General features: G+C 34.7%; 1 long non-coding RNA gene and 1 pseudogene across 4 annotated transcripts in view; one reads left to right on the top strand and one right to left on the bottom strand.

Annotated features, from left to right (window-relative positions):
* The window catches only part of LOC132667410 (uncharacterized), a 965,632-nt gene that overhangs the window by 386,750 nt on the left and 551,060 nt on the right, over positions 1-27,822 (bottom strand). The window lies entirely within an intron of this gene.
* LOC132667409 (small ribosomal subunit protein uS5 pseudogene) lies at positions 21,923-22,853 on the top strand (annotated as a pseudogene).

Below are 27,822 nucleotides of genomic sequence, written 5' to 3'. Positions count from 1 at the left end.
ACAAAATATGAGGGTGGGGAGAGTAAAAATGTAGAGCTTTAGAATGTACTTAAACTTAAGTTGCCATGAACTTAAAATACATGTTATAAATATAAGTTATAATATGTAAGCCTCATAGTAACCACCAAGCAAAAACATAGTAGATACAGGGAAGATAATGAAAAAGGTATCTAAACATAGCACTAAATAAAGTCATCTAACCACAAAGGAAGAGAGCAAGAGAAGGAGGACATAAACAGAAGGGGACTACAGAACAGGCAGGAAACAACAAAATGAGAATAAGTACATACCCATCAATAATCACTTTAAATGTAAATGGACTAAATTTCCCAATCAAAAGACAGAGTGGCTGAATGTATTAAAAAAAAAAAAAGATCCATCTATGTTCTGCCTATAAGAGATTCACTTGAGAACTAAGGACAAGCACAGAAAGAGAGTAAAGGAATGGACAAACACATTCCATGAAAATGAAAACCAAAAGAAAGCTGGGGTAGCTGTATTTATCTCACACAAAAATAGACTTTAGAAAAGAGACTGTAATAAGAGATAAAGAGCATTACATATTGATAAAGGGATCAATCGAATTAAAAGATATAGCATATGTAAATATTTATGCTCCCAACATGATAGCACCTAAATATATAAAGCAAGTATCAACAAACCTAAGAGGAGAAACAGACAGCAACAGAATAAAGGGTAGAGTACTTTAAATCAACTTACATCAATGAATAGATTATCCATACAGAAAATCAATAAGGAAACACTTGATTTAAATGACACATTAGACCAGATAGACTTAACAGATATATATACAGAAGATTCTAGCCAAAAGCACCAGAATACACGTTTCTCAAGTACTCATGGAATATTCTCTGGAATAGATCATACGTTAGACCACAAAACAAGTCTTAAAAAATTTAAGATTGAATTGATATAAAGCACCTTTTTCCAACCACAATGGTCTGAAACTAGAAATTATAAAATTTTTTTTAATGTTTATTTATTTTTGAGACAGAGAGAGACTGAGCATGAACGGGGAGGGTCCGAGAGAGGGAGACACAGAATCTGAAACAGGTTCCAGGCTCTGAGCTGTCAGCACAGAGCCCGACGCAGGGCTCGAACTCACGGACTGTGAGATCATGATCTGAGCCAAAGTTGGCTGCTTAACCGACTGAGCCACCCAGGCACCCCAAAACTAGAAATTATAATGCAAAACTAGAAAATTCACAAATATGTGGAGACAAACAAGATGCTACTAAACAACCAGTGGATCAACAAAGAAATCAAAAACAAATAAAAATAATTTGAGACAAAAAAAAGGAAATACAACATACTAAAACTTCCAAGATGCAGCAAAAGAAATTCTAAGGAGGAAGTTCACAGGATAAATGCTTACCTCAAGGAAAAAAGAAAAAAAGTTGAAACAAACACCCTGACTCTAAACTTTAAAGGAACTATAAAAAGAAGAATTTAGTACAAGGAAGGAAATTAATAGAAGGAAGGAAATAACAAAGACAGTAGCAGAAATAAATGAAAGAGAGACTAAATATTCAATAGAAAATATCAATAAAATTGGTTCTTTGATAACATAAAGGAAATTGACAAATCTTTAACCAGAATCACCAAGAAAAAAAGAGAGGGCTCAAATAAACAAAATCAGAAATGAAAGAGGAGACATTACAACTGATACTATAAATGTACAAAGTATTATATAAAACTATTATGAGCAAGATTTGCCAATAAGTTGACCAACAGAGAGAAAATGGTTAAATTCCTAAAAACACACCATCTTCAAAGATTGAATCATGAAGAAATAGAAACTTTAAACAGACTGATTACATACTACTAAGATCAGAACAGTACTTTTAAAACTCCTTAGAAATAAAAATTCAGCACCATATGTTTTTACTAGTATATTCTGTCAAAATTTCAAAGAAGAATTAATACCAATCCTTCCCAAAGTCTTCCAAAAATAGAAGAGGAAGGAACGACCTTTTTTCCTGAGGAAAGCATTACCTTGATAACAAAATGAGATAGGGATACCAGAAGGAAAGGAAATTACAGTTAATATCCCTGATGAACAGGGCTGCCTGGGTGGCTCAGTCAGTTGAGCATATGACTTCAGCTCAGGTCATGATCTCACAGTTCGTGGGTTTGAACCCTGCATTGGGCTCTGTGCTGACAGCTCAGAGCCTGGAGCCTGCTTTGGATTCTATGTCACCATCTCTCTCCCTGCTCCTACCCCACTTGTGCTCTCTATCTCTCTCAAAAATAAACAAAAAAATAAAAATAAATTTTAAAAAATATATCCCTGATGAAAAAATGTCCTCAATAACCATCCTCAACAAAATATTATCAAATCAAATTCAACAATTTATTAAAAGTATCATACATGATAATCAAGTGAGATGTATTCCAAGGATAAAAAGGATGGTTCAACACCTGTAAATCAATTACTAAGATATAACACATTATCCAAATGAAGGATAAAGATCATGTGAGTATCTCAATAGATGCAGAAAAAACATTAAACAAAATTCAACATACAAATATGAGAAAAACTCTCAACAAAGTGAGTATAGAGGGAACATACCTCAATATAAAAAAGACCATATATGAACAAGCCCATAGGTAACATTATACTCAAAGATGAAAAGCTGAAAGCTTTTACTTCAGGATCAGGAATAAGACAAGGATGCTCACTCTCACCACTTTTATTCAACATAGGATTTGAAGTCTTAGCCACAGCAATTAGGCAAGAAAAGGAAAAGTTATCAAAATCTGAAAGAAAGTAAAACTCTCACTATTTTCAGATAATAATACTATGTATGGAAAACCTTGAAGACCCCACCAAAAAGTGTTAAAACTAATAAATGAATTCAGTAAAGGGGATACGAAATCAATATTCAGGAATGTTCTTTTGCATTTTATATACTAATAACAAACGTCCAGAAAAATGTATAAAAATAATTCCATTTATAACTACATTTAAAAAAAACAACTAAAATATCTAGGAATAAATTTAACCAAGGAGATGAAAGACATGTACTCTGAAAACTATTAAGGTTCTGATAAAATAAATTTAAGACAACAAAGATAAATGGAAAGATATACTTTGTTCATATATAGGAAGAATTAATATTGTAAAAATGTCCATACTACTCAAAACATTATACAGATTTACTGTTATCCTTATCAAAACTCAATGCCATTTACCAAAAAAAAATAGAATGAACAATTCTAAAATTTGTATGGAACCACAAAAAGACCCTGAAAAGCCAAAGCAATCTTGAAAAGAACAAAGCTGAAGGCAACATATTCCCTGACTTCAAATTATATTACACAGCTTATTAATTAAATCAGGTGGTATTGACAAAAAGCAACACAATAATCAATGGAAGAGAACAGAAAGCCCAGAAATAAACCTATGTTTATATATTGTCAATTAAATTATGACCATAAAAAGTCAAGAATATACAGTGCGGAAAAGCCAGTCTCTTCAATAAATTGTACTGGGAAACGTGGACATCCACATACAAAAGAGTTAAACTAGACTACTCTCATACCATACTGAAGGCAACAAAAGCAAAAATAAACAAGTAAGACTACATCACACTAAAAAGCTTATGCACATGGGGCACCTGGGTGGCTCAGTCAGGTAAGCGTCTGACTTCAGCTCAGGTCAGATCTCCTGGTTTTTGAGTTTGAGCCCCTCACTGAGCTCTGTGCTGACAGCTCAGAGCCTGGAACCTGCTTGGGATTCTGTGTCTCCCTCTCTGCCCCTCTACTGCATGCACTCTGTCTCTGGCTCTCTCAAAAATAAACATTTAAAAAAATTTTTTAATAATTAAATTATTTAAAAAATATAAAAAACTTAAGCACAACAAAGGAAACCATCAACAAAATGAAAAGGCAAGCAAACAAATGGGAAAATAATTTGCAAATCATACACCTGATAAGAGGTTAATATCTAAAATACATAAAGAACTCACAACAGCAAAACAAAAACAAAAACAAAAAAAACAAAAATCTAAGTATAAAATGGGTAGAGTATCTGAAAAGGAATTTTTCCAAAGAAGACATATGAAGACATATGGACAGCCAACAGACACATGAAAAGATGCTCAATATTACTAACATCAGAAAATGCAAATTAAAACTACAATGAAACATCACCTTAAACCAGCCATTTGTTAGTATCAAAAAGACAAGAAATAACAAGAGACACAAGGATGTAGAGAAAAGGAAACCCAGGGCAATGCTGGGGTGAATATGAATTGGTACACCACTATGGAAAACAACATGAAAATTTCTCAAAAGCATTAAGATAGAACTACCATACAATCCAGTAATAACACATATGGGCATTTAGCTAAGGAAAACAAAAATACTAACTTCATATATGCACCTTCATGTTCATTGAAGCATTATTTACAATAACTAAGATATAAAAACAACTTGAGTGTCCACTGACATATGAATCAATAAGAAAATTCAATACAGACACACACACACACACACACACACACACACACACACAGGAATATTATTCAATCATAAAAAAGAATGAAATCTTGCCATCTGTGACAACAGAGATGGACCTTGACAGCCTTATAGACAGAAGATATATATATGATCCCACTTACATGTAATTATATATATGTTATAACATAATTATATATATGTTATAACATATATATAAAATATAACATATAAAACATTCACATAATATACAAAATATATATTTATACAGGTAAAAATATATATAACATATATAAAATATAACATATATATATACACACACAAATATATATATATCTCACTTACATGTAGAATCTAAAAAAACAAAAAAAAAATCCAAGCTCATACTCATATATACTGACAACAGACCGGGGGGTGGCCAGAAGCAGGGGCTGGAGGGTGGGCAAAATGGGTAAAGGGAATAAAAAAGATATAGATTTCCAGTTATAAGATAAATAAATCTAGAAGATGTAAAATGGCATGCAAGTATAATTTAATAAATTCTGCACATTTGAAAGTTGCTAAGTCAGTAAATCCTACCAGTTTTGATTGTAAGAAAAAACAGATTCTATAACCATGTATGATGATGGATGCTGACTGTAGTGATCATTTTACAATATACACAAGTATCAAATATTATGTGTACGATTGAAACTAATATAATGTATATTAATCATACATAAATAAATATTTTTTTTAATTTAAAAACACATGAAGAAAATCACAAACCTAAATTACAGGTTAATTCTACCAAACGTTAAAAAAAAAATTAATACCAAACCCTCACAAACTTTTCCAAAAAACTGAAGAGGAAGGAATACTTGAAACACATTCAGTGAAGCCACTATTACCATGATATCAAAGTCAAAGATTCACAAGGGAAAAAAAAAAAAACCACTATCAATTGATATTAGTTTTGAATATAGATACGAAAATCCTTAACTAAATACTACCAAACCAAATTCAGCAACATATAAAAAGAATTATGAACCATAAACAAATGGTATTTGTGTCAAGAATAAAAGGGTTACACAACATTCAAAAATCACTTAATGTAATACACAATATTAATAGAAAAAATATGATCATCTTAATAGACACAAAAAAAGCATTTGACAAAATCCAAAACCTTTTCATGACAAAATCCTCAAATTAGAAATAGAAAGAGACCTTCTCAACTTAATAAGCTGCATCTACAAAAACCACACAGCTAAACATCATGCTTAACAGTGAGAAACTGAACTTTCCACTAAAATCAGAAACAAGCCAAGGATGTTTTATGCATAATTGTAAATTTCTACAAATTTGGAATACTTTATATAACTCTTTCAATGCAATTATACTTAAAACATTGCAATAGTAAATATTTGTCAAATGCATAATTTTACTGGCCACATATTCTATTAATTGATGTATTATAATTATATAATCCCCATTATTGAAAAATATGGTCCTTTAAAATTTCCTTTTTTTTTTTTTTTTTTTCAACGTTTATTTTTTTATTTTTGGGACAGAGAGAGACAGAGCATGAACGGGGGAGGGACAGAGAGAGAGGGAGACACAGAATCGGAAACAGGCTCCAGGCTCCGAGCCATCAGCTCAGAGCCCGACGCGGGGCTCGAACTCACGGACCGTGAGATCGTGACCTGGCTGAAGTCGGACGCTTAACCGACTACGCCACCCAGGCGCCCCTAAAATTTCCTTTTATAAATAATATTAGGTAAGCAGACATACTGGATCAAATAACAAGAGAACTTTCAAAGACTTGATTTCTTCACCAAAATTCTTCCCAGTAAATTTTTACTAATCTATAATTCCACCAGAACTTTGAATAATAGTTTAAAATGTTAAAATTTCTACAGAACAAATATAGGGGGACCTCATTGTTGTCTTAATTTGCACTTCAATTAATTGATATTGAACATATTTTCATGTTTATTGGCTATTTGTACTTTGTGTTTTAGATTGTTCAATTGTATATTTTTTGGAATATTAAATAATTTTATACTTTATGACAAGCTATCAGTACATTCACATTTATTAATAATAATATCTCACTATTTAGAGTTATAACATTTTTACTAAAGTAAACTTAAATTTTTAGGTATTCAAAATCATTATTTCCTTTATGTGTTCTTCTCAATATTTGTTAAGTATTCAATACTTTTTAAATTGTGTTTCATTTGTAACCCTTTAATCTATGAAATTTACTTTGATAAATGATATAAGTTTTAGGTTATAATTTGTTTTCAAAACAGATGGCCGAGTTTTCTCACATATTTTTGTTAAATAAACCCTTCTTTGTGGTACAGAAATAGAGAACAAGTAGTATCTGCTATTAAGAAACATTATCCAAATCTTAGGAATAAAGTAAAATAAGTAACGTGTGTTCTTTCAATGTCATACTGATGGACTGAATAACAGGCCCACCCATGGAGTATTTAATTCACAAGGGTAATGTAACTTCCCTTTATCCATTATTTACTATTAATCAAGGTTTAGGTTATGAAATTACATGCTAATTTATTAATTTTGGTGTATAGAGATGTAACTTTTTTATCCTACAAGATTCACATTTTTGTCATAAAAGTTGTGATTTTATTGCCATGTAGAACTTTAAAGAACTTTATATGTACTTTAATTAGCAATTTTATTCCAACACTTTTTCTTCAGACTATGGTAAATAGTCCTTTAAATGATCTTTGAGCCAGCTTTGTATCTCACCCATTCCTTCATTACTAATGTAAACAGGCAAGTACATCTTTGACATATATTCCCTAGATTTGTATGACAGCCATGTTTAGGTAACAATTATAACCTTTTTAAAAAATTAATTTGTACTTCTGTATCTATATAAAAAATTTTAAAACCCAAATATTCTAATTATTCTTTTTAGTCTTTATTCTTTCTGTGCTATTTAGTCGATTGATTTAGTTTGTGCTCCTCTTATAATTTTTTTAAGTTTCCCTTCCTATTTATATTGTTCTACTTATTTCATATGTGATTTGAATGATCATATCTGATTTTTAGTTGAATTTAGGTTATCTTATTTTTACAACATGCTTCAAACTTACATCTAATTTCAAACATCAAAGAATAAATATAAGCCTAGTATTTTATCATAAGTTTAAAACCCTCTTTCCTGCCAGTCATTCCACTCCCACCTCACCCCTACTCTGCCTCTTACAAGGCAGTCCGGAATTTTAGACCCAGACTATTGAGATTGCATTATTATTATTTTCACATTACATATGGCTTAATTCAAGAAGAAAGTCTCCATTATATTTGATCATCGTAATTAAAACAATATTAATTAGTAATACTATGCTAGCAACAATGTAGAGCATTTAAAATACATTTGATCACTAAATTACCTTCTGAGATTGGTTCCATTGTTTTTTCCATTTAAGTCAAAATAATCTGAGGCTAGAGAAACCTCAAGCCAAGGCCACAAATTTCTACATGGTCCACCCATGAACTGAACCTAATTTTGTCTTCCCAGAATATATATTCCAAACCATTAAGTGATATTGCTTCTTAGTTTAGATTCAACTACATTTTTACTTGATTTCAGTGCTTATTATCAGACATTGCCTACATGTTCCCAATATTTTAACTTTTAATTTTGTTCCCTTAGTTAGATATATTATTAAAATTTGTATTTCTAAAGAGTAAAAATTGGAAAATATTATTTAAGATGTTATATGTAAAAGTGTGTTTCTATTGATCTCACAATTTAATGATAACTCACTGGTGAATAAAAATTGCACATCATAATCTTTTGCCTTTTCAGTCCAATAGATTTTGCTCCAATGTCACCTATAAAGTCATGTTGTATAAAGAAAATATAATACTTATCAAAAAAAAGCCTAATTTTTTTATCACTGATTTTTGTGTCCAAATGCTAATTACTCAGTTGAAAATATAGTATGAATTCATTACAATATTTTAAGATGCATCTAGAATGTGTGTCTCTTTTCATCATTTTCTTCTTCATCACTTGATTACTAGTTCTGTTCCATTTATGTTTCCTATAAATTGTTCCTTTTCCTTTCCACTCACTGAAATATATCTTTCAACTTTAACTCTTTTGCCATTTTTTGAATACCAGAGATTATCTTAAGTGCATCTTACATTTTGTGGATAAATTATTTTTTCCATTAAACCAGCACTGTTTGTTTGCTTTTTTGTTTATATGCTTGTAGTTTCACTTTATTATTTCCAGCATAAAGAATGACCCATTCCACCACAAAGATATAATATGAGAAACAAATCTAGAAAAAGCATACAACCCATAGAGGCTCAACAACTTGCTACTAAATAGTCAATGGGTCAGCAAAGAAATCAAAGAGGAAGTTAAAAAAATACATGGAGACAAATGCAATTTAAAACACAGCAGATCACAATCTTTGGGAGAGTGAATACAGTTGTTAGAGGGAAAACTATAGCAATATAGACTTACCTCAAGAAACAAGAAAATGCTCAAATATACAATCTAACCTTACATCTAAAGGAATAGAAAAAGACAAACAAAGCCCAAGATTAGTAGAAGGAAGAAAATAAAAAAAGAGCAGAAATAAATGAAGAAAATCATAAAGATCGGAGCATAAATAACTGAGAGACTAAAATAATAATAATAACAACAACAACAACAGAAAAGATCCATGAAACCAAGAGCTGATTCTTCGAAAAGATAAACAAAATTGCTAACATTTTAACCAGACTCATCAAGAAAAAAAAAGGGAGAAAACACATCAGAAATAAAAGAACACCACAGAAATACAAAGATTTATAAGAGAATGCTATGAAAAATTATTTGTCAACAAATTAAACAACCTAGAAGAAAGAGGTAAATTTTGAGAAACACACAACTTCCAAAACTGAATCAGGAATAAATATAAAATACGAACAGACCAATTACTAGTCACAGATTTGAATTGGTAACCAGACTCCCAACAAATAGAAGTCCAGGACCACATGGATTCACAAGCAAATTCTACCAAATATTTAAGAGTTAGTATCTATTTACCACAAAGTATTCAAAAAAAAAAAATAGAAGTGAAAGGAAAGTGTCTAAACACAATTTACAAGGCTCAACATTACCTTGATACCAAAACTAGACCAAGACACTACAAAAAAATGAAAACTACAGGCCAATATCCCTAATGAACATAGATGCAAGAGCCCTCAACTAAATATTAGCAAACCACATTCAGCAATATGTTAAAAGGCTCATTTACCATGATCAAGTGAGATTTACTCCAAGGATGAAAGGATGGTTCAATATTTGCAAATCAATAAACATTATACACAACATCAACAAAATAAAGGATAAAAATCATATGATTACCTCAATAGATGCATTAAAAAACATTTCACAAAATTCAACATCTATACATGATAAAAACTATGAAAAAAGTATGTTTAGAAAGAACTTACTTAATACAATAAAGGCCAGATATGACAAACCTATACATAACGTCACACTTAACTATGAAAAACTGAGAGCTTTTCCCCTAAGATTAGGAACAAGACAAGGATGTCCACTCTCACCACTTTTATTCAACATAGTACTGGAAGTCCTAGCTACAGCAATCAGATGAGAAGAAATAAAAGGCATCCAAATCGGTAAGGAAGAAATTGAACTGTCACTATTTCCAGATGATATGATACTATACATAGAAAACCCTAAAGTTTCCACACACACACAAAAAAAACTGTTAGATGTAATAAATGAATTCAGTAAAGTTGCAGAATACAAAAATAATACACAGAAATTGGGGTGCATTTTGGTATGCTAATAACAGTCATAGAAAGAGAAATTAAGAAAACAATTTCATTTACAATTGTGTCAAAATGAATGAAATACCTAGGAATAAACTCAACCAAGGAGGTGAAAGAACTCTGCTCTGAAAACTGTAAAACACTGATGAAAGAAATTGAAGATTACACAAACCAATGGAAAGATATTCCATGCTCATGGACTCGAAGAATTAATATTGTTAAAATGTCCACTTTTGCTTTGACCCCAAAGCAATCTATAGATTCAATGCAGTCCCTATCAAAATACAAACACCATTTTTCACAGAACTGGAACATATCTATCTAAGTCATAGTGAAAAATAATGGAGTTCTACCACAATAAAGTGGTAGACATAGACATTTATTGCCCGACATAGGGGTTTTCCAACAGAACAAAAGACCTTCTCATTAGAAGTAACATTCAGAGGGGTAGAAGTAACATTCAGAGTGGCACCTGGGTGGCTCAGTTGGTTAAGCCTCTGACTCTTGTATTCAGCTCAGGTAATGATCTCATGGTTCGTGGGTTTGAGCCCTGCATTGGGCTCCTACACTGAGAGTGCAGTCTGCTTGGGATTTTTTCTCTGTGTCTTCCCCTGCTTTTACACTCACTCACACACTCTCTCTCTCAAAATAAATAAATAAACTTTTAGAAAAAAATTTTAAAAAGAGGCAACATTCAGAAACAAAGACTTCAAATTCTGTCATTTAATTTGAATTTTCAGCATATTAAGGGATAAGTTTTCTTCACTTGCCACCTACATGCCACTGATTGATAACATCCTTTATTTTCATGCCCCTAGATGTCCTTTTTTGTTTTAAAGCTTATAACATGTATTTATTTTTGAGTCAGAGACAGAGTGAGAGAGGGGGAGGGGCAGAGAGAGAGGGAGACACAGAATCCAAAGTAGGCTTCAGGCTCTGAGCTGTCAGCAGAGAGCCTGACGGGGAGCTTGAACTCATGAACTGTGAGATCATGACCTGAGCCAAAATCAAGAATCAGATGCTTAACCAACTGAGCTGCCCAGATGTCCCACCCTTATATGTTCCAAAGTGTTACTTTCACACCTAAACATGCTTTTATAAGCCCAAGGTACATTTTACTATCCAACTTCTGGGAAAAGTGGTTCCAAAATAAATGATACAAAATTTAATGGAATAATACTAACTACATATTGTACTTGAGGAAAATACCTTCAAATGATACATTTTCAAGAAAGGCTGGAACTAAAAAAAAAAAAAAAAAAAAAAAAAGAAAGGCTGGAACTATGCTGATATGCTTCATAGAAGTGAGTTAAATACAATATTTATAATTTGAACCACTTTGTAAATGTTGGGAAAAAAGTTTTAATATCCAATTTACTTTCTGTGTATGTCACAAAACAGTTAAAAATTATTATTTTTCTGAGATCTTTTAAGTCTTCTATATATTCTAATTTCTTGGTAGTTTTTCTTTCCCTAGCATGTATCATTTACTAGAAACCTGAAGTACTCATATAAAAAAAATAAATATTGCTTGTAGACATGCAGATGATTTCAAATATTTCTGCACTTCACGGTGAATTGCTCATTCACCTGAGTGTTTAACAGTGTCAATGTGCTCAACATTATCATATTTAATTGAATAGTTCAACAAGATAATATGCCAGGGCACACACCATCCTGTGAAATCATTCAATGCATTATGCTCACTATAAATAAAGCAACACTTAAATGTAATACAGGGAACTTAGAAGAAATTATACAAAAAAAAAGAGAGGAGAAAGGAAGGCAAGAAAAGGCATGTTGAGAGAAAAAAGGTAAGGTAGATAGATGTTTCAGAAGAGACTTCTGAAGGCTGATATCACCAATTCTTAAACCTCATTTTATTGAATGACACTAAGAGTAAATATTAAAAAAGAGAATATGTTTGAATACTATGAATATGGCAAATGAGCACTGTTTCTGGTGCTTTAACCTAGATCAGGGTTAGTAGATAAAGCTTCTGCAAAGGACCAGATAGTAACAATCACATGGCTTTGGGGGCCACATGAAAGCAGTCATAGATAATATATTAACACATGAGTGTCTCTGTTCCAGCAAAACCTGATATATAAAACAAATGTTTGGCCAGAGTTGGTTCACGGTCTTATATTACTGATTCCTGATCTAGAGAGCAAATTCAGCTCATCCTTGAGCTTGGATGGTCTAAAATATCATGGACAATAGAATCAGGCCTTTCAGTTTATTAGGGATCCAGTGACATCTTTGGAGGTCATTCTTTTTCCTTCATGGAATGACCCAAAGCACATATGACATCAGCTGTTTCTGGCCTTCTCCCACTGGTGTGCTCTTTATCTATCTCTCTCTCTAAAATAAATAAACATTTAAAAAATTTTAATTTCAATTTATGCAAATTAAGTATTCTCCATTATTAAAATTACTAAGATAATATACTATAGAATGATGTCAGGATTATCTTTCTCAATTCTATTCATTCTTTGGAATTGATCAAGAACAATATTTCTAATATTGTCACATTTCCTACTTTTACTGAACTAAATATCATAATAAGCCTATCTATTCATCTGGTTCCTAGTAGCAAGATAGGTGCTCCTATAGATGTTTCCCAAAGCTGTTGAAAGTTGGCAAAAAACTTAGGAACGTGAGGGACCAGGCTTGTATTCCAGCTTTTTCACTGACTCAATGTGTGATCTCAGATAGATTATTTAATATCTCTGAACTTCATTTTCCAGAGATGTAAAATGATGACAATAATATCTAACAAATGACTATTGTGAAAATAAGAAAAATAAATATCTTCTCCTGCAGTTGGAGTCAAATATATGTTAATTCCCTTTCCTTCTTTCCCTATTCTAAATGGATGCTTCTTAGAGTGTAAAAATACCAGAAACCCTTTTTATCATAGGACAATTCATTCAGGAAGAAAAGCCATTGTGAATAAAATCATTTAAAAAGAGGGATCAAATTTTTATTGTAATTAATCAGGGGGGCAATGGCCTAATTGAGATTTTACATAAAGTGAAAAAATGATTAAAAATATGATTAAAAATTATGTACATAACTTTCTTGTATTTAACAAAATAAAGTTAATCCTGTAAGTAGAATCATGTGCTAATTCTTAGAATAAAAGAAAGGATTCAGAAAAGGAAGATGGCAGCGTAGGAGGATGCTGGACTCACCGCATCCTGATCACTTAGATTCCACCCACACCTGCCTAAATAACCCAGAAAACCGCCAGAAGACTAGCAGAATGGATTCTCCAGAGCCAAGCATAGACAAGAGGCCCAGGGAAGAGGGGCCCCTCCCAAAGTGGATCACCGAAGGAAAAGCAAGCTGAGCCTGCCCCTCCCGCCCCTGTGCACCTTACCGATCCACCCCAGCTAATATGCCAGATCCCCAACACCACAAGCCTGGCAGTGTGCAAGTAGCCCAGATGGGCCACACCACCCCACAGTGAATCCCACCCCTAGGAGAGGGGAAGAGAAGGCACACACCAGTCTGACTGTGGCCCCAGCAGTGGGCTGGGGGCAGACATCAGGTCTGACTGCGGCCCCGCCCACCAACGCAAGTTATTCAAGACAGCACAGGGGAAGTGCCCTGCAGTTCTGCACCACTCCAGGGACTATCCAAAATGAGGAAACGGAAGAATTCCCCTCAAAAGAAACTCCAGGAAATAACAACAGCTAACGAACTGATAAAAAACAATTTAAACGGGGCGCCAGGCTGGCGCAGTCGGTTAAGCGTCCGACTTCAGCCAGGTCACGATCTCGTGGTCCGTGAGTTCGAGCCCCGCGTCGGGCTCTGGGCTGATGGCTCGGAGCCTGGAGCCTGTTTCCGATTCTGTGTCTCCCTCTCTCTCTGCCCCTCCCCCGTTCATGCTCTGTCTCTCTCTGTCCCAAAAATAAATAAAAAACGTTGAAAAAAAAATTAAAAAAAAAAATAAACAATTTAAACAATATAACAGAAAGCGAATTTAGAATAATAGTCATAAAATTAATCGCTGGGCTTGAAAACAGTATAGAGGACAGCAGAGAATCTATTGCTACAGAGATCAAGGGACTAAGGAACAGCCAGGAGGAGCTAAAAAATGCTATTAATGAGCTGCAAAATAAAATGGAGATGACCATGGCTCGGACTGAGGAGGCAGAGGAGAGAATAGGTGAACTAGAAGATAAAATTATGGAAAAAGAAGAAGCTGAGAAAAAGAGAGATAAAAAAATCCTGAAGTATGAGGGGAAAATTAGAGAACTAAGTGATGCACTAAGAGAAATAATCTACGCATAATTGGTATTCCAGAGGAGGAAGAGAGAGGGAAAGGTGCTGAAGGTGTACTTGAAGAAATCATAGCTGAGAACTTCCCTGATCTGGGGAAGGAAAAGGCATTGAAATCCAAGAGGCACAGAGAATTCCCTTCAGACGTAACTTGAATCGATCTTCTGCATGACATATCATAGTGAAACTGGCCAAATACAAGGATAAAGAGAAAATTCTGAAAGCAGCTAGGGATAAACGTGCTCTAACATATAAAGGAAGACTGATAAGACTCATGATGGATCTCTCTACTGAAACTTGGCAGGCCAGAAAGGAATGGCAGGAAATCTTCAATGTGAGGAACAGAAAAAAATATGCAGCCAAGAATCCTTTATCCAGCAAATCTGTCATTTAGAATAGAAGGAGAGATAAAGGTCTTCCCAAACAAACAAAAACTGAAGGAATTCGTCACCACTAAACCAGCCCTACAAGAGATCCTAAGGGGGATCCTGTGAGACAAAGTACCAGAGACATCGCTACAAACATGAAACTACAGACATCACAATGACTCTAAACCCATATCTTTCTATAATAACACTGAACGTAAATGGACTAAATGTGCCAACCAAAAGACATAGGGTATCAGAATGGATAAAAAAACAAGACCCATCTATTTGCTGTCTACAAGAGACTCATTTTAGACCTGAGGACACCTTCAGATTGAAAGTGAGGGGATGGAGAACTATTTATCATGCTAGTGGAAGTCAAAAGAAAGCTGGAGTAGTCATACATATATCAAACAAACTAGACTTTAAATTAAAGGCTGTAACAAGAGATGAAGAAGGGTATTATATAATAATTACAGGGTCTATCCATCAGGAAGAGCTAACAATTATAAATGTCTATGCACCGAATATGGGAGCCCCCAAATATATAAAACAATTACTCACAAACATAAGCAACCTTATTGATAAGAATGTGGTAATTGCAGGGGACTTTAACACTCCACTTACAACAATGGATAGATCATCTAGACACACGGTCAATAAAGAAACAAGGGTCCTGAATGATACATTGAATCAGAGGGACTTGACAGACATATTTAGAACTCTGCATCCCAAAGCAACAGAATATACTTTCTTCTCGAGTGCACATGGAACATTCTCCAAGACAGATCACATACTGGGTCACAAAACAGCCCTTCATAAGTATACAAGAATTGAGATCATACCATGCATACTTTCAGACCACAATGCTATGAAGCTTGAAATCAACCACAGGAAAAAGTCTGGAAAACCTCCAAAAGCATGGAGGTTAACGAACACCCTACTAAAGAATGAATGGGTCAACCAGGCAATTAGAGAAGAAATTTAAAAATATATGGAAACAAATGAAAATGAAAATACAACAATAAGAACGCTTTGGGATGCAGTGAAGGCAGTCTTGAGAGGAAAATACATTGCAATCTAGATTGCCTATCTCAAGAAACAAGAAAAATCCCAAATACAAAATCTAACAGCACAACTAAAAAAAATAGAAGCAGAACAGCAAAGACAGCCTAAACTCAGCAGAAGGAGAGAAATAATAAAGATCAGAGCAGAAATAATATAGAATCTAAAAAACTGGAGAGCAGAACAATGAAACCAAGAGTTGGTTTTTTGAAAAAATAAACAAAACTGATAAACCTCTAGCCAGGCTTCTCAAAAAGAAATGGGAGATGACCCAAATAGATAAAATCATGAATAAAAAAGGAATTATTACAACCAATCCCTGAGAAATACAAGCAATTATCAGGGAATACTATGAAAAATTATATGTCAACAAACTGGACAACCTGGAAGAAATGGACAAATTCCTAAACACCCACACACTTCCAAAACTCAATCAGGAGGAAATAGAAAGCTTGAACAGACCCATAATCAGCAAAGAAACTGCATCAGTTCTCAAAAATCTCCCAACAAATAAGAGTCCAGGACCAAATGGCGTCCCAGGGGAGTTCTACCAGACGTTTAAAGCAGAGATAATACCTATTCTTCTCAAGCTATTCCAAAAAAGAGAAAGGGAAGTAAAACTTCCAGACTCATTCTATGAAGCCAGTATTAGTTTGATTCCTAAACCAGACAGAGACCCTGTAAAAAAGGAGAACTACAGGCCAATATCCCTGATGAATATGGATGCAAAAATTCTCAATAAGATACTAGCAAATCGAATTCAACAGCATATAAAAAGAATTATTCACCATGATCAAGTGGGATTCATTCCTGGGATGCAGGGCTGGTTCAACATTCACAAATCAACGTGATACATCACATTAATAAAAGAAAAGATAAGAACTATATGATCCTGTCAATCGATGCAGAAAAAGCATTTGACAAAATTCAGCATCCTTTCTTAATAAAAACCCTCGAGAAAGTCAGGATAGAAGGAACATACTTAAACATCATAAAAGCCATTTATGAAAAGCCCACAGCTAACATCATCCTCAATGGGGAAAAACTGAGAGCTTTTTCCCTGAGATCAGGAACACGACAGGGATGTCCACTCTCACTGCTGTTGTTTAACATATTGTTGGAAGTTCTAGCATCAGCAATCAGACAACAAAAGGAAATCAAAGGCATCAAAATTGGCAAAGATGAAATTAAGCTTTCACTTTTTGCAGATGACATGATATTATACATGGAAAATCCGACAGACTCCACCAAAAGTCTGGTAGAACTGATACATGAATTTAGCAAAGTTGCAGGATACAAAATCAATGTACAGAAATCAGTTGCATTCTTATACCCTAATAATGAAGCAACAGAAAGACAAATAAAGAAACTGATCCCATTCACAATTGCACCAAGAAGCATAAAATACCTAGAAACAAATCTAACCAAAGATGTAAAAGATCTGTATGCTGAAAACTATAGAAAGCTTATGAAGGAAATTGGAGAAGATATAAAGAAATGGAAAAACATACCGTTCTCATGGGTTGGAAGAATAAATATTGTCAAAATGTCAATACTACCCAAAGCTATGTACACATTCAATGCAATCCCAATCAAAATTGCATCAGCATTCTTCTCAAAGCTAGAACAAGCAATGCTAAAATTCATATGGAACCACAAAAGGCCCCGAAAAGCCAAAGTAATTTTGAAGAAGACCAAAGCAGGAGGCATCACAATCCCAGACTTTAACCTCTACTACAAAGCTGTAATCATCAAGACAGCATGGCATTGGCACAAAAACAGACACATAGACCAATGGAATAGAATAGAAACCCCAGAACTAGACCCACAAACATATGGCCAACTAATCTTTGACAAAGCAGGAAAGAATATCCAATGGAAAAAAGACAGTCTCTTTAACAAATGGTTCTGGGAGAACTGGACAGCAACATGCAGAAGATTGAAACTAGACCACTTTCTCACACCATTCACAAAAATAAACTCAAAATGGATAAAGGACCTGAATGTGAGACAGGTAACCATCAAAACCCTAGAGGAGAAAGCATGAAAAGACCTCTCTGACCTCAGCCGTAGCAATCTCTTACTCGACACATCCCCAAAGGCAAGGGAATTAAAAGCAAAAATGAACTACTGGGACCTTATGAAGATAAAAAGCTTCTGCACAGCAAAGGAAACAACCAACAAAATTAAAAGGCAACCAATGGAATGGGAAAAGATATTTGCAAATGACATATCGGACAAAGGGCTAGTATCCAAAATCTATAAAGAGCTCACCAAACTCCACACCCAAAAAACAAATAACCCAGTGAAGAAATGGGCAGAAAACATGAATAGACACTTCTCTAAAGAAGACATCCGGATGGCCAACAGGCACATGAAAAGATGCTCAACGTCGCTCCTCATCAGGGAAATACAAATCAAAACCACACTCAGATATCACCTCACGCCAGTCAGAGTGGCCAAAATGAACAAATCAGGAGACTATAGATGCTGGAGAGGATGTGAAGAAACAGGAACCCTCTTGCACTGTTGGTGGTAATGCAAACTGGTGCAGCCGCTCTGGAAAACAGTGTGGAGGTTCCTCAAAAAATTAAAAATAGACCTACCCTATGACCCAGCAATAGCACTGCTAGGAATTTACCCAAGGGATACAGGAGTACTGATGCGTAGGGGCACTTGTGCCCCAATGTTTATAGCAGCACTCTCAACAATAGCCAAATTATGGAAAGAGCCTAAATGTCCATCAACTGATGAGTGGATAAAGAAATTGTGGTTTATATATACAATGGAGTACTACGTGGCAATGAGAAAGAATGAAATATGGCCCTTTGTAACAATGTGGATGGAACTGGAGAGTGTTATGCTAAGTGAAGTAAGTCATACAGAGAAAGACAGATACTGTATATTTTCACTCTTATGTGGATCCTGAAAAACTTAACAGAAACCCATGGGGGAGGGGAAGGAAAAAAAAAAAAAAGAGGTTAGAATGGGAGAGAGCCAAAGCATAAGAGACTCTTAAAGACTGAGAACAAACTGAGGGTTGGTGGGGGGGGAGAGGGAGGGGAGGGTGGGTGATGGCTATTGAAGAGGGCATCTTTTGGGATGAGCACTGGGTGTTATATGGAAATCAATTTGACAATAAACTTCATATATTAATATAAATAAATAAAAATTTAAAAAAGAATAAAAGAAAGGATTGTGTTAATGGAAAGTGAGATATAAGTGTTTTGAATAAAATATATCATAATGTGATATGATATATATATGAGATCATTCCAATTTTTTAGCCTAAAGTATTATTTTTGCAAAAGAAATCACAGAGGATTTAAAACAAAAAAATCCTTCAAGAAATAGACAAATAATGGATAAAGGTTAAGAAAACAACCACTTGCTACTTAACACATTATAGCATGCACCTCTATTTCAGATATTCTACATACCCAATTTTGGCTTATAATTAAATTTGCTTAATTGCAACAGTAAACTGTTAGACAAATTATGCATGTATTAAAAAATAAACCTTTGCAAATGTTAGGTACAAATAGTTTGATTGTTATTATGTGCAAATTGTGGAAATAGTCATTTGAAGCAATTTTATTGCTGAATCATCTCTGTTTGGAAGATATTAAAAAAGTACTGGGAAATATATGAAATGATGTTTCTATAATTGTCCCTAGAAACTCACACTTGGCTGTAATGATATGAACCACGATTAACCTTATTAATATAATTAGCAAGTAACTTAAATATAATACACAGCTTTCTCAGAAGAATTAATTTACTTCAGTATTTTTTAAAAAATGGGCTTTTTAAAGACCTAGTAGCAAACATATAATATTTCTTAACGGAATTTAAATATTGGCACAATTGTTGTAACATAGTAGGATAACTATAGAAGTTGAAAATATGAAGTTAAAAGTTACAGTATAGATATGAAGCACAGTAGTTATAGTTTTTTTTTTTAATGTTTATTTATGAGCCATCGCAAGTGGGGGAGGGGCAGAGAGAGGACAGAGGATCAGAAGCAGGCTTTGCACTGGCAGCAGTGAGCCCAACATGAGGCTCTAACTCATGAACAGTGAGATCATGACCTGAACTGAAGTCAAAGGCTCAACTGAATGTGCCACCAAGGTGCCCCTTGTAGTTATAATTTTTGTTTAAGTCCTGGAATCCTAACATAACACATAGGATTAAAAATAACACAATGTATGTTCCATTCCCCTTGGACATATTCTCTTACTGTGTTTCTTCTTAGTGCATGCAATAGCACATAAATTTTGACATATTCCAAACAGACCAAGAAACTACTTGTTGTCACAATGAGTAGTCTGCTACCCAAAGTTAAGAGTATTTTCTTAGATATTAAATCAGTCCTCCCTCAATGGATTGGAAATTTTATTATAGTGAAATGAACAGGTTTGGTAACCCTGGTTAATCTTGCAATTAAATGTACCTGGATCATAAAGGACTATAATCCTTCTAAAAAAGTGGGTAAATTGGGCAACATACTGCCCACTTATTTAACTAGTACGACATAAGCATTTTCATAAAATACATAAATGGGATGAAAGCTCTAGTTTAAAATATAAATGAAATCAGTGGAACCCTATGCTTTTCAATATTTATAAACCACATGATCATGAATAAAATTGAACAAGATCTTACAAATATAAATGTATAACTTGCAGGAGGTATCTAGTATTATACAAGGATTCTTACTGAGGCATTAAAATAATATACCACATTATGCTATTTAAGAGGTCTCAAAATTTTAATATAATTTCAGACTGTAAAAAGGAGGAAAATTCTTAGCTAATCATTATCAATGTCCTAACGTTAAATGTGGGGGCACCTGGGTGGCTCAGTCGGTTGAGCGTCCGACTTCAGCTCAGGAAACGATCTCACAGTTCGTGAGTTCGAGCCCCACATAGGGCTCTGTGCTGACAGCTCAGAGCCTGGAGCCTGCTTCCAATTCTCTCTGTGTATTATATTTAAGTTCTTAAATATAAGTTACTTAAATTAAGCTGTGTATTATATTTAAGTTACTTACTAATTATATTAATAAGTTTAATCATGGTTCCTATCTTTACAGCCAAGTGTGAGTTTCTAAGGACAATTATAGAAACATCATTTCATATATTTCCCAGTACTTTTTAATATCTTCCAAACAGAGACAATTCCCTCTCTCTGTGTCCCTTTGCCCCTCCCACTCTGTCTCTTTCTCTCAAAAATAAATAAAAGTTAATTTTTTTTTAAATGTGTTGTCTGGTGAAAAGTCATACATACATACCACTGGGGTAAGTATAAAGAAATAGCATTATTTTTAGCACTTGGTAAAACTCAAAGATAACCTTGAATTTGGAGATTCATAAGTAAAAGTTCATAAATAAAAGTTGAGAAGAATGGATCAGGCAATATCCTCCTGTGTTGAGTATGGCCTAGATTGAAGATAAACAAATTTCACTGCTATCTCAGAAATAGTTTTAGGGCATGTTAGGGAGGCTGTTTAAAATCAGATTATTGAAATAAAGCTTCCAGGAAAAAAATTTAAAAAGGAATTGTTCACCAGTATATACATGATTCAGGCCATCATACTGAAATCACATCCACCCAGAGCAAACCAATTAGTTAGTGGCCAACATATAGAAGACTGATCAAACCCAGCATTCCTTTGCATACTTCAGTCCAGTGGATGCAGTCCTTAACCAATTGATTCCAACACAAAACCCCGTGTGCAAAAACAAACCTATCATTACAAGTTCAGTATTCTATTCCAAGAATCTAGATTTAATTCCCTACTGTTCTTATGAAACACAAAACTACATTACTGAACATTTTTAAATGCGCTATAGTTTACAGATAAGATTTTTCTCTATTCTTCTCTGGGAAAACACCAAATGGTGGATGACGCTGGTGCTGCCGGAGGGCCTGGAGGACCCACAGCCCTGGAATGGGAGGCTGTGGTGGTTTCTGTGGAGGCTTCAGCAATGGCCTTCAGGCCTGGCCACAGCAGGGGGGGGGGGGGGGGTCGTGGGCGGTAGGGGGTAGACCAAGGAGCTTGTGAAGGCAAGACCAAAGACAAGGAGTGGATTCCTGTCACCAAGCTGGCCTGCCTGGTCAAGGACATAAGATCTATCTCCTCCCTGCCCATCAAAGAATCTGAGATCATTGACTTTTTCCTGGGGGCATCCCTCAAACATGAGGTTTTTAAGATTATGCCTGTGCAAAAGCAGACCCGGGCTGGCCAGTGGACCAGGTTCAAGGCGTTTGTTGCCACTGGGGATTACAATGGACACCTTCGTTGGTCTGGGTGTTAAGTGCTCCAAGGAGGTAGCCACTGCGATCCGTAGGGCCATCATCCTGGCCAAGCTTTCCATTGTCCCCATGCGGTGAGGCTACTGGGGTAACAAGATCTGCAAGCCCCACAGTGTCCCTGCAAGGTGATGAGCCACTGTGGCTCTGTGCTGAGATGCCTCATCCCAGCCGCCAGAGGCACTGGCATTGTCTCAACCCCTGTGCCAAAGAAGTTGCTGATGATAACCGGTATTGAGGACTGCTACACCTCAGCCATGGGCTGTACTGCCATCCTGGGCAATTTCGCCAAGGCCACTTTTGGTGCCGTTTCCAAGATCTACATCTATCTCGCCCCTGACCTTTGGAAAGAGACTGTGTTCACCAAGTCTCCCTGTCAGGAATTCACTGACCATCTTGTAAAGACCCACACCAGAGTCCCAGTGCAAAGGACCCAGGCTCCAGCTGTGACCACCACATAGTTTTGTATAAGAAAAATAAAGTGAATTAAAGATTGTTAAAAAAAAAAAAAAAGAATGTTTTCTCTGTTGGGAATAAATCCTTAAGTGTCAGAACTTTATGGTCCATTGATTATAGAGGTCTATAATCCTCAATATTGCAGCCTTCACTATTCTATAATTGTTGCCATCAGGCAATTTTTTAACCCTTGCACCTGAGTCTCAAAAAGTACCAAGGAGAGAGAAATAGCTAAAAGTTCATGGGATATTCTGAAAAACAACATTGAAAAATAATAGGGCAATTTAATAGTATCCTGTAATTGGAAACCATTCACATTGTAACCTGTTTTGAAATATAAGCTTTTTGAGGGTAGGACTATGTCCTTTAAATGATAGCATATATTTGTATTTATATGAAACAAAATAGTAATTTTAATATGTTGCTTTATTTATATATGAAATATAAGTATATAGTTTTATGTTTATATCTGCCTATTTATTATGAATGTTGGCTTTAGAACCAATACATTTCTGTGTCAAATAAGCACAGATGACACTTCGGTCTGTTTCACATCCCCATGGGCCTTGTGATGGCTTTCTGCATGGCACATAATGGTCTCTGTGACATTCAGGCTTGGACGTCATCCAACTTTTTAAAGCTAAATGTAGACAAGACTAAATTATTACTCATAGGGTCTCCTCAACATCAATCTTTATATTTCTTTTTAGTTCTTCCCTCTGACATCTAGTATATCCTCCTCAATGTCTCAGGGCTCATAACACTGAACTGATTTTAGATTCTGAGCTTTGTTTTTGATGTCCATATTAATCAGGTTGCAAAGTCATCTTATTATCATCCTAGAAGCCTTTCTAGGATATATCTCACTGAGTCTCCAAGGGACAGAAAAACCTTCAGATGTGCTTCCATTATTTCTTGCTAGGATTACCGTAATTCATTATATTCTGGCCTACCTGTCACCTCTACTCTTAGCTGCATAAAGCTAGTGCAGACTCTGGTAATGTGTAAAGGCATACAAAAACTGGAATAACTGATCACATTACTTCAGTAAAGAGGAAATTCTGCTTGCCTCTAGGAAAGCTGTGGATTGTTTAAGCCTTTATTCCACACAAACATGACGGGTTTCTGAACTATAGTCAAGTGACTTGTTATCACTAATTGCTATTTTTCTTTAGGAAAAGTGCCAAGCATTGAAAGTATTCATTTCCAAAAGCAAATTTACCTCATAGAAAACATAATAGTTATGATCCTGAAAGGAGGAATAATTAACATCTTATAAATTGATTCCCGTTTTTTGTGAACTTGGGAGAAGGGCTTATTATATAAAAGAATCTTGTTAAAAATCACATATTATTTTGTAATGCAAATAATCACTCCTATGTTTATCTGTACTGTAAATTTAAATGTTAGTAGTAGGATGTTAGGTTTAACAGTCAAGGAACACCTGCAATGATGCTGTAGAAATAATCACCTCTGTTTCAGTTGATTCTAAGCCATGAAAAAGTGCTGAAGGAGATCTTGCAATGCAGGGACAGATTTATAAGACTGTCTCTCATCTAGCCACTCACAGACATCGATCAAAGTGAACAATAAAACATACCTACATTCTATTTCAGATGTGATTAATTTGGGTACAGTATTTACATTTCTTCATTCTGGGCTTATTTTACTTTATTATTTTCCTTCATCCATGTCATGCTGTTCCAGTGTCAAAAGTCATTAGAAATCTCCTCTTTTTGTGACTAAATTGCTTTACTTCCCTTTATCTTCTATGTCAAAGCTGACATTGGAGGATCTTGAATGTAACAATATGGGTCTTTCTCCGCATCAAATCCATGATAGATAAACAAAATAGGAAGGCATAAGACATGCTACAAACTCCCCATGCCCATTCCTCTTACCTAATTCTTATGTTTATCAGTTCTACTGAAGGCACTTCCTATGGTAGACTTTCAATATTATATTAATATAGGCATGTTGTTATGCAACATTGCATTAGCCTATTAAAAACACTTCCCTGGGTAATAAATCTGAAAAATGACAATACTTCCCAGGATCATCACTTGCTTTAGGAACTGGAATATAAGGCAAAAAGCAAAGTACATTATCCTCACTAATGTTCAGGACAGATGGTAAGGGGCCAGGGATGATGTTGAGGATAAGAAGAATTTTGAAACTAAAATATTCCTTGAGACAAAAAAAAAAATATTGAGCTTCTCTTAAAAATCAATAATGATATATCATCTAAAAACACTACCTGTTATCCAATTTTTGAAATATTCTAAGTAGCAGGTAGATAGCAAATTTTGGAAAAGCAATCCTCTATAAAACTATTTTATCAAAATAAAGGTGAAAAGCTTCTGTAAGAGTAATAATCAGCACAGTGTCCTAAAGCAATGGAAATCTTATCCTTTGTAGCCTTAAATCCAGGTTCAATCTCTCCTGTTATTAATAGCACCCTTCAATGACTTCCTTACAGTCTCCAAAAAAGTAACAGTTTCAACAGTAAAAGCAGTGGCTACACCTTCCTTCACTATGAACTATGAGCTCCTCCATCTTCTACACCATCCTTGATTAGCAGGAAAGTTGTTATGTTTCCAAATTTCAGTTGATCATAAACACTTTTCCCCTCTCTATATGAGTCCAAGACATACATCCTAACATGTTTTGAGAATTCCTCACACTGAAAAGGGTTCTGAGTATAAGGACCGAACAGTTTTCTTTTCCTAAGACATGAAAAACTAGAAATCTTTATGTTGTAAACACATTTATAATGTCCACTCATTCATTTCTTCATTTATTAATAAAGCATTATTTATTGATACTAGAATATCTATAAGATAACCAAGTACATCTTTAAAGTACCATCAAAGAGCATCAAAAATATGAGAAAATCTCTAATGTTTAACATCTTATTCAAAATAGTCACCATGAAAATTATCAAATTTGTATTAAGTGCAAACTTATTTTGTAGTTTCATATATCTTATTTTATTATTTTATTTTATTTTATTTTATTTTATTTTATTTTATTTTATTTATTTTTGAGAGAGTGAGACAAAGTGCAAGCCGGGGAGAGGCAGAGAGAGAGGGAGACACAGGATCTGAAGCAGGCTCCGGACTCTGAACTGTCAGCACAGAGCCCAACACGGGGCTCGAACCCACGAACCGTGAGATCATGACCTGAGCCGAAGTTGATGCTCAACCGACTGAACCACCCAGGCGCCCCATCATATATTTTAAATAGTATTTGGTGAAGGAGAGCTCTACCCTCTTATCAATGCTTAGGGCTTCTAGAGTCTGTCTAGACCTGCAGATGCCATGCCAGGAGGTGGCATAATACTATGAATTAGATAGATGAGGTCCCTGTTCTCAAGAATGCTGTAAAAAAAAAAAAAAAAAGGTTAATAAATAAAGAGAATTACAGATTGTGATAAGTGCCATCAGATAGTAATGGAAGATGAGGAACCTGACTTAGAGGCAGTGGTTATGAAGGCCTCTCTGAAAACAACATTTAAGCTGATAACTAATGGGTGATAATCAACTTTTCTTTCAAAGAGACGGGACAATAGCATCCTAGCAGTTTTAGAAGCCACAGTAAAAGTCCAATGAAAAGAAGGGGCTTGAAATGATCAAGAAAAAATAAATCAGAACAGCATCGTCAGAGTATATTGACTGAGTGAAGAAAGCGTCAAGAGGAATTTGGAGAGGGAGGCAGAAGAACAAATGAGGACCCATGAACTAAATAAAGCTGTGATAAGTAGTTCCAATATTGTTCTAATTGAAATGGAAACTACTGAAAAAAATTAGCAAAAAAATCAAAGTGACATGATCTATGATCTTAACAAATCATTCTGGCTACTGAGTGTAGATTTGAGAAATAATACAGATGAGAGTCCTCAAGTTCTAGTTTGAAAAATTGAGTGGATAATTGTTTCTTAAGAAACAATAAAACTTCTGAGATAAGGAGTCAGAAGGAAGAAGATAAATGAAATAAGGAACAAAATACAAAATTTTCTTTTGGACTAATTAAGTTTGAAAAGTTCATGAAAAGATATCAAGTATGTAGTTTGAATATAGAAGTCTGGAATTTAAAGATGTCAAAGCTTAAAATATAAATTTGGGAGTCTATAGCATTTACAGTATATTTAAAACTAAAAGTTTGGAGGACATCATCTAGGAAGTAGGGTACAGCTAAAGAAAAGAAAATATGACCCAATCTCAAGGTACTCCATTCAGTAGTAGTTAGGAAAGGAGACTGATTATGAAGATAGGAGAAGAGGCAAGAGAAATGAAGATAAGTGATGAGAGTATTTCAAGAAGAAAAGAGTGGTCAAATGTTGTATGCTTGAAGAAAATAAGAGGTGAGAATTGTCCATCAGGCTTGGCTAATGGACCATGGCTGTCATTGGTATCAGAGACAAGGCATGGTGGACATAAAATATGGAAGGAAGGTATGGTGTTAGATAATGAACTGTGCATGAGAAAGTGGAGATTAACAGGTTAGGTTTATTCCGTACACTGTGGAAGTGTTATTTCAAAGCAAAATACATTTAAGTGGAACTAAGAACTAAAAATAAATGTTACTGTAAAATATTAAATAATGGCACAAAGCAGAGAGTGCCTCTTTAACACACCTAGGCTGCCCAGTTCTGTACAGTACTTTAGGTTGATTTTTTAAGGATTAAAAAGTACAATGGGGCACCTGGGTGGCTCAGTTGGTTAAACGTCTGACTTTGGCTCAGGTCACAATCTCAGGGTTTGTGAGTTTGAGACCTGCATCGGGCTCTCTGCTGTCAGTGCAGAGTCCGCTTCAGATCCTCTGTCTCCTTCTTTCTCTGCCCCTCCCTCTCAAAAATAAATTTTAAAAAACATAAAAAAAGGAAATCTTTAAAAAAAAATACAAGAGTGAAAAGAGAACTTAAATTCATGTAATTTATTTTCAAGATAATAAAATATCAAGCAGTTCTTCATTCAGCTGCTCATTTAAGGATGAATAAGTAAACAAAAAGCACCTATAAACTATTTTT

This window comes from Panthera onca, chromosome B2 (genome assembly GCF_046562875.1).
Source record: "Panthera onca isolate mPanOnc1 chromosome B2, mPanOnc1 haplotype 2, whole genome shotgun sequence".
NCBI lineage: Eukaryota > Metazoa > Chordata > Mammalia > Carnivora > Felidae > Panthera > Panthera onca.
Note: the sequence above shows the minus strand (reverse complement) of the source record. Positions and strands in the feature narration are given on the sequence as shown.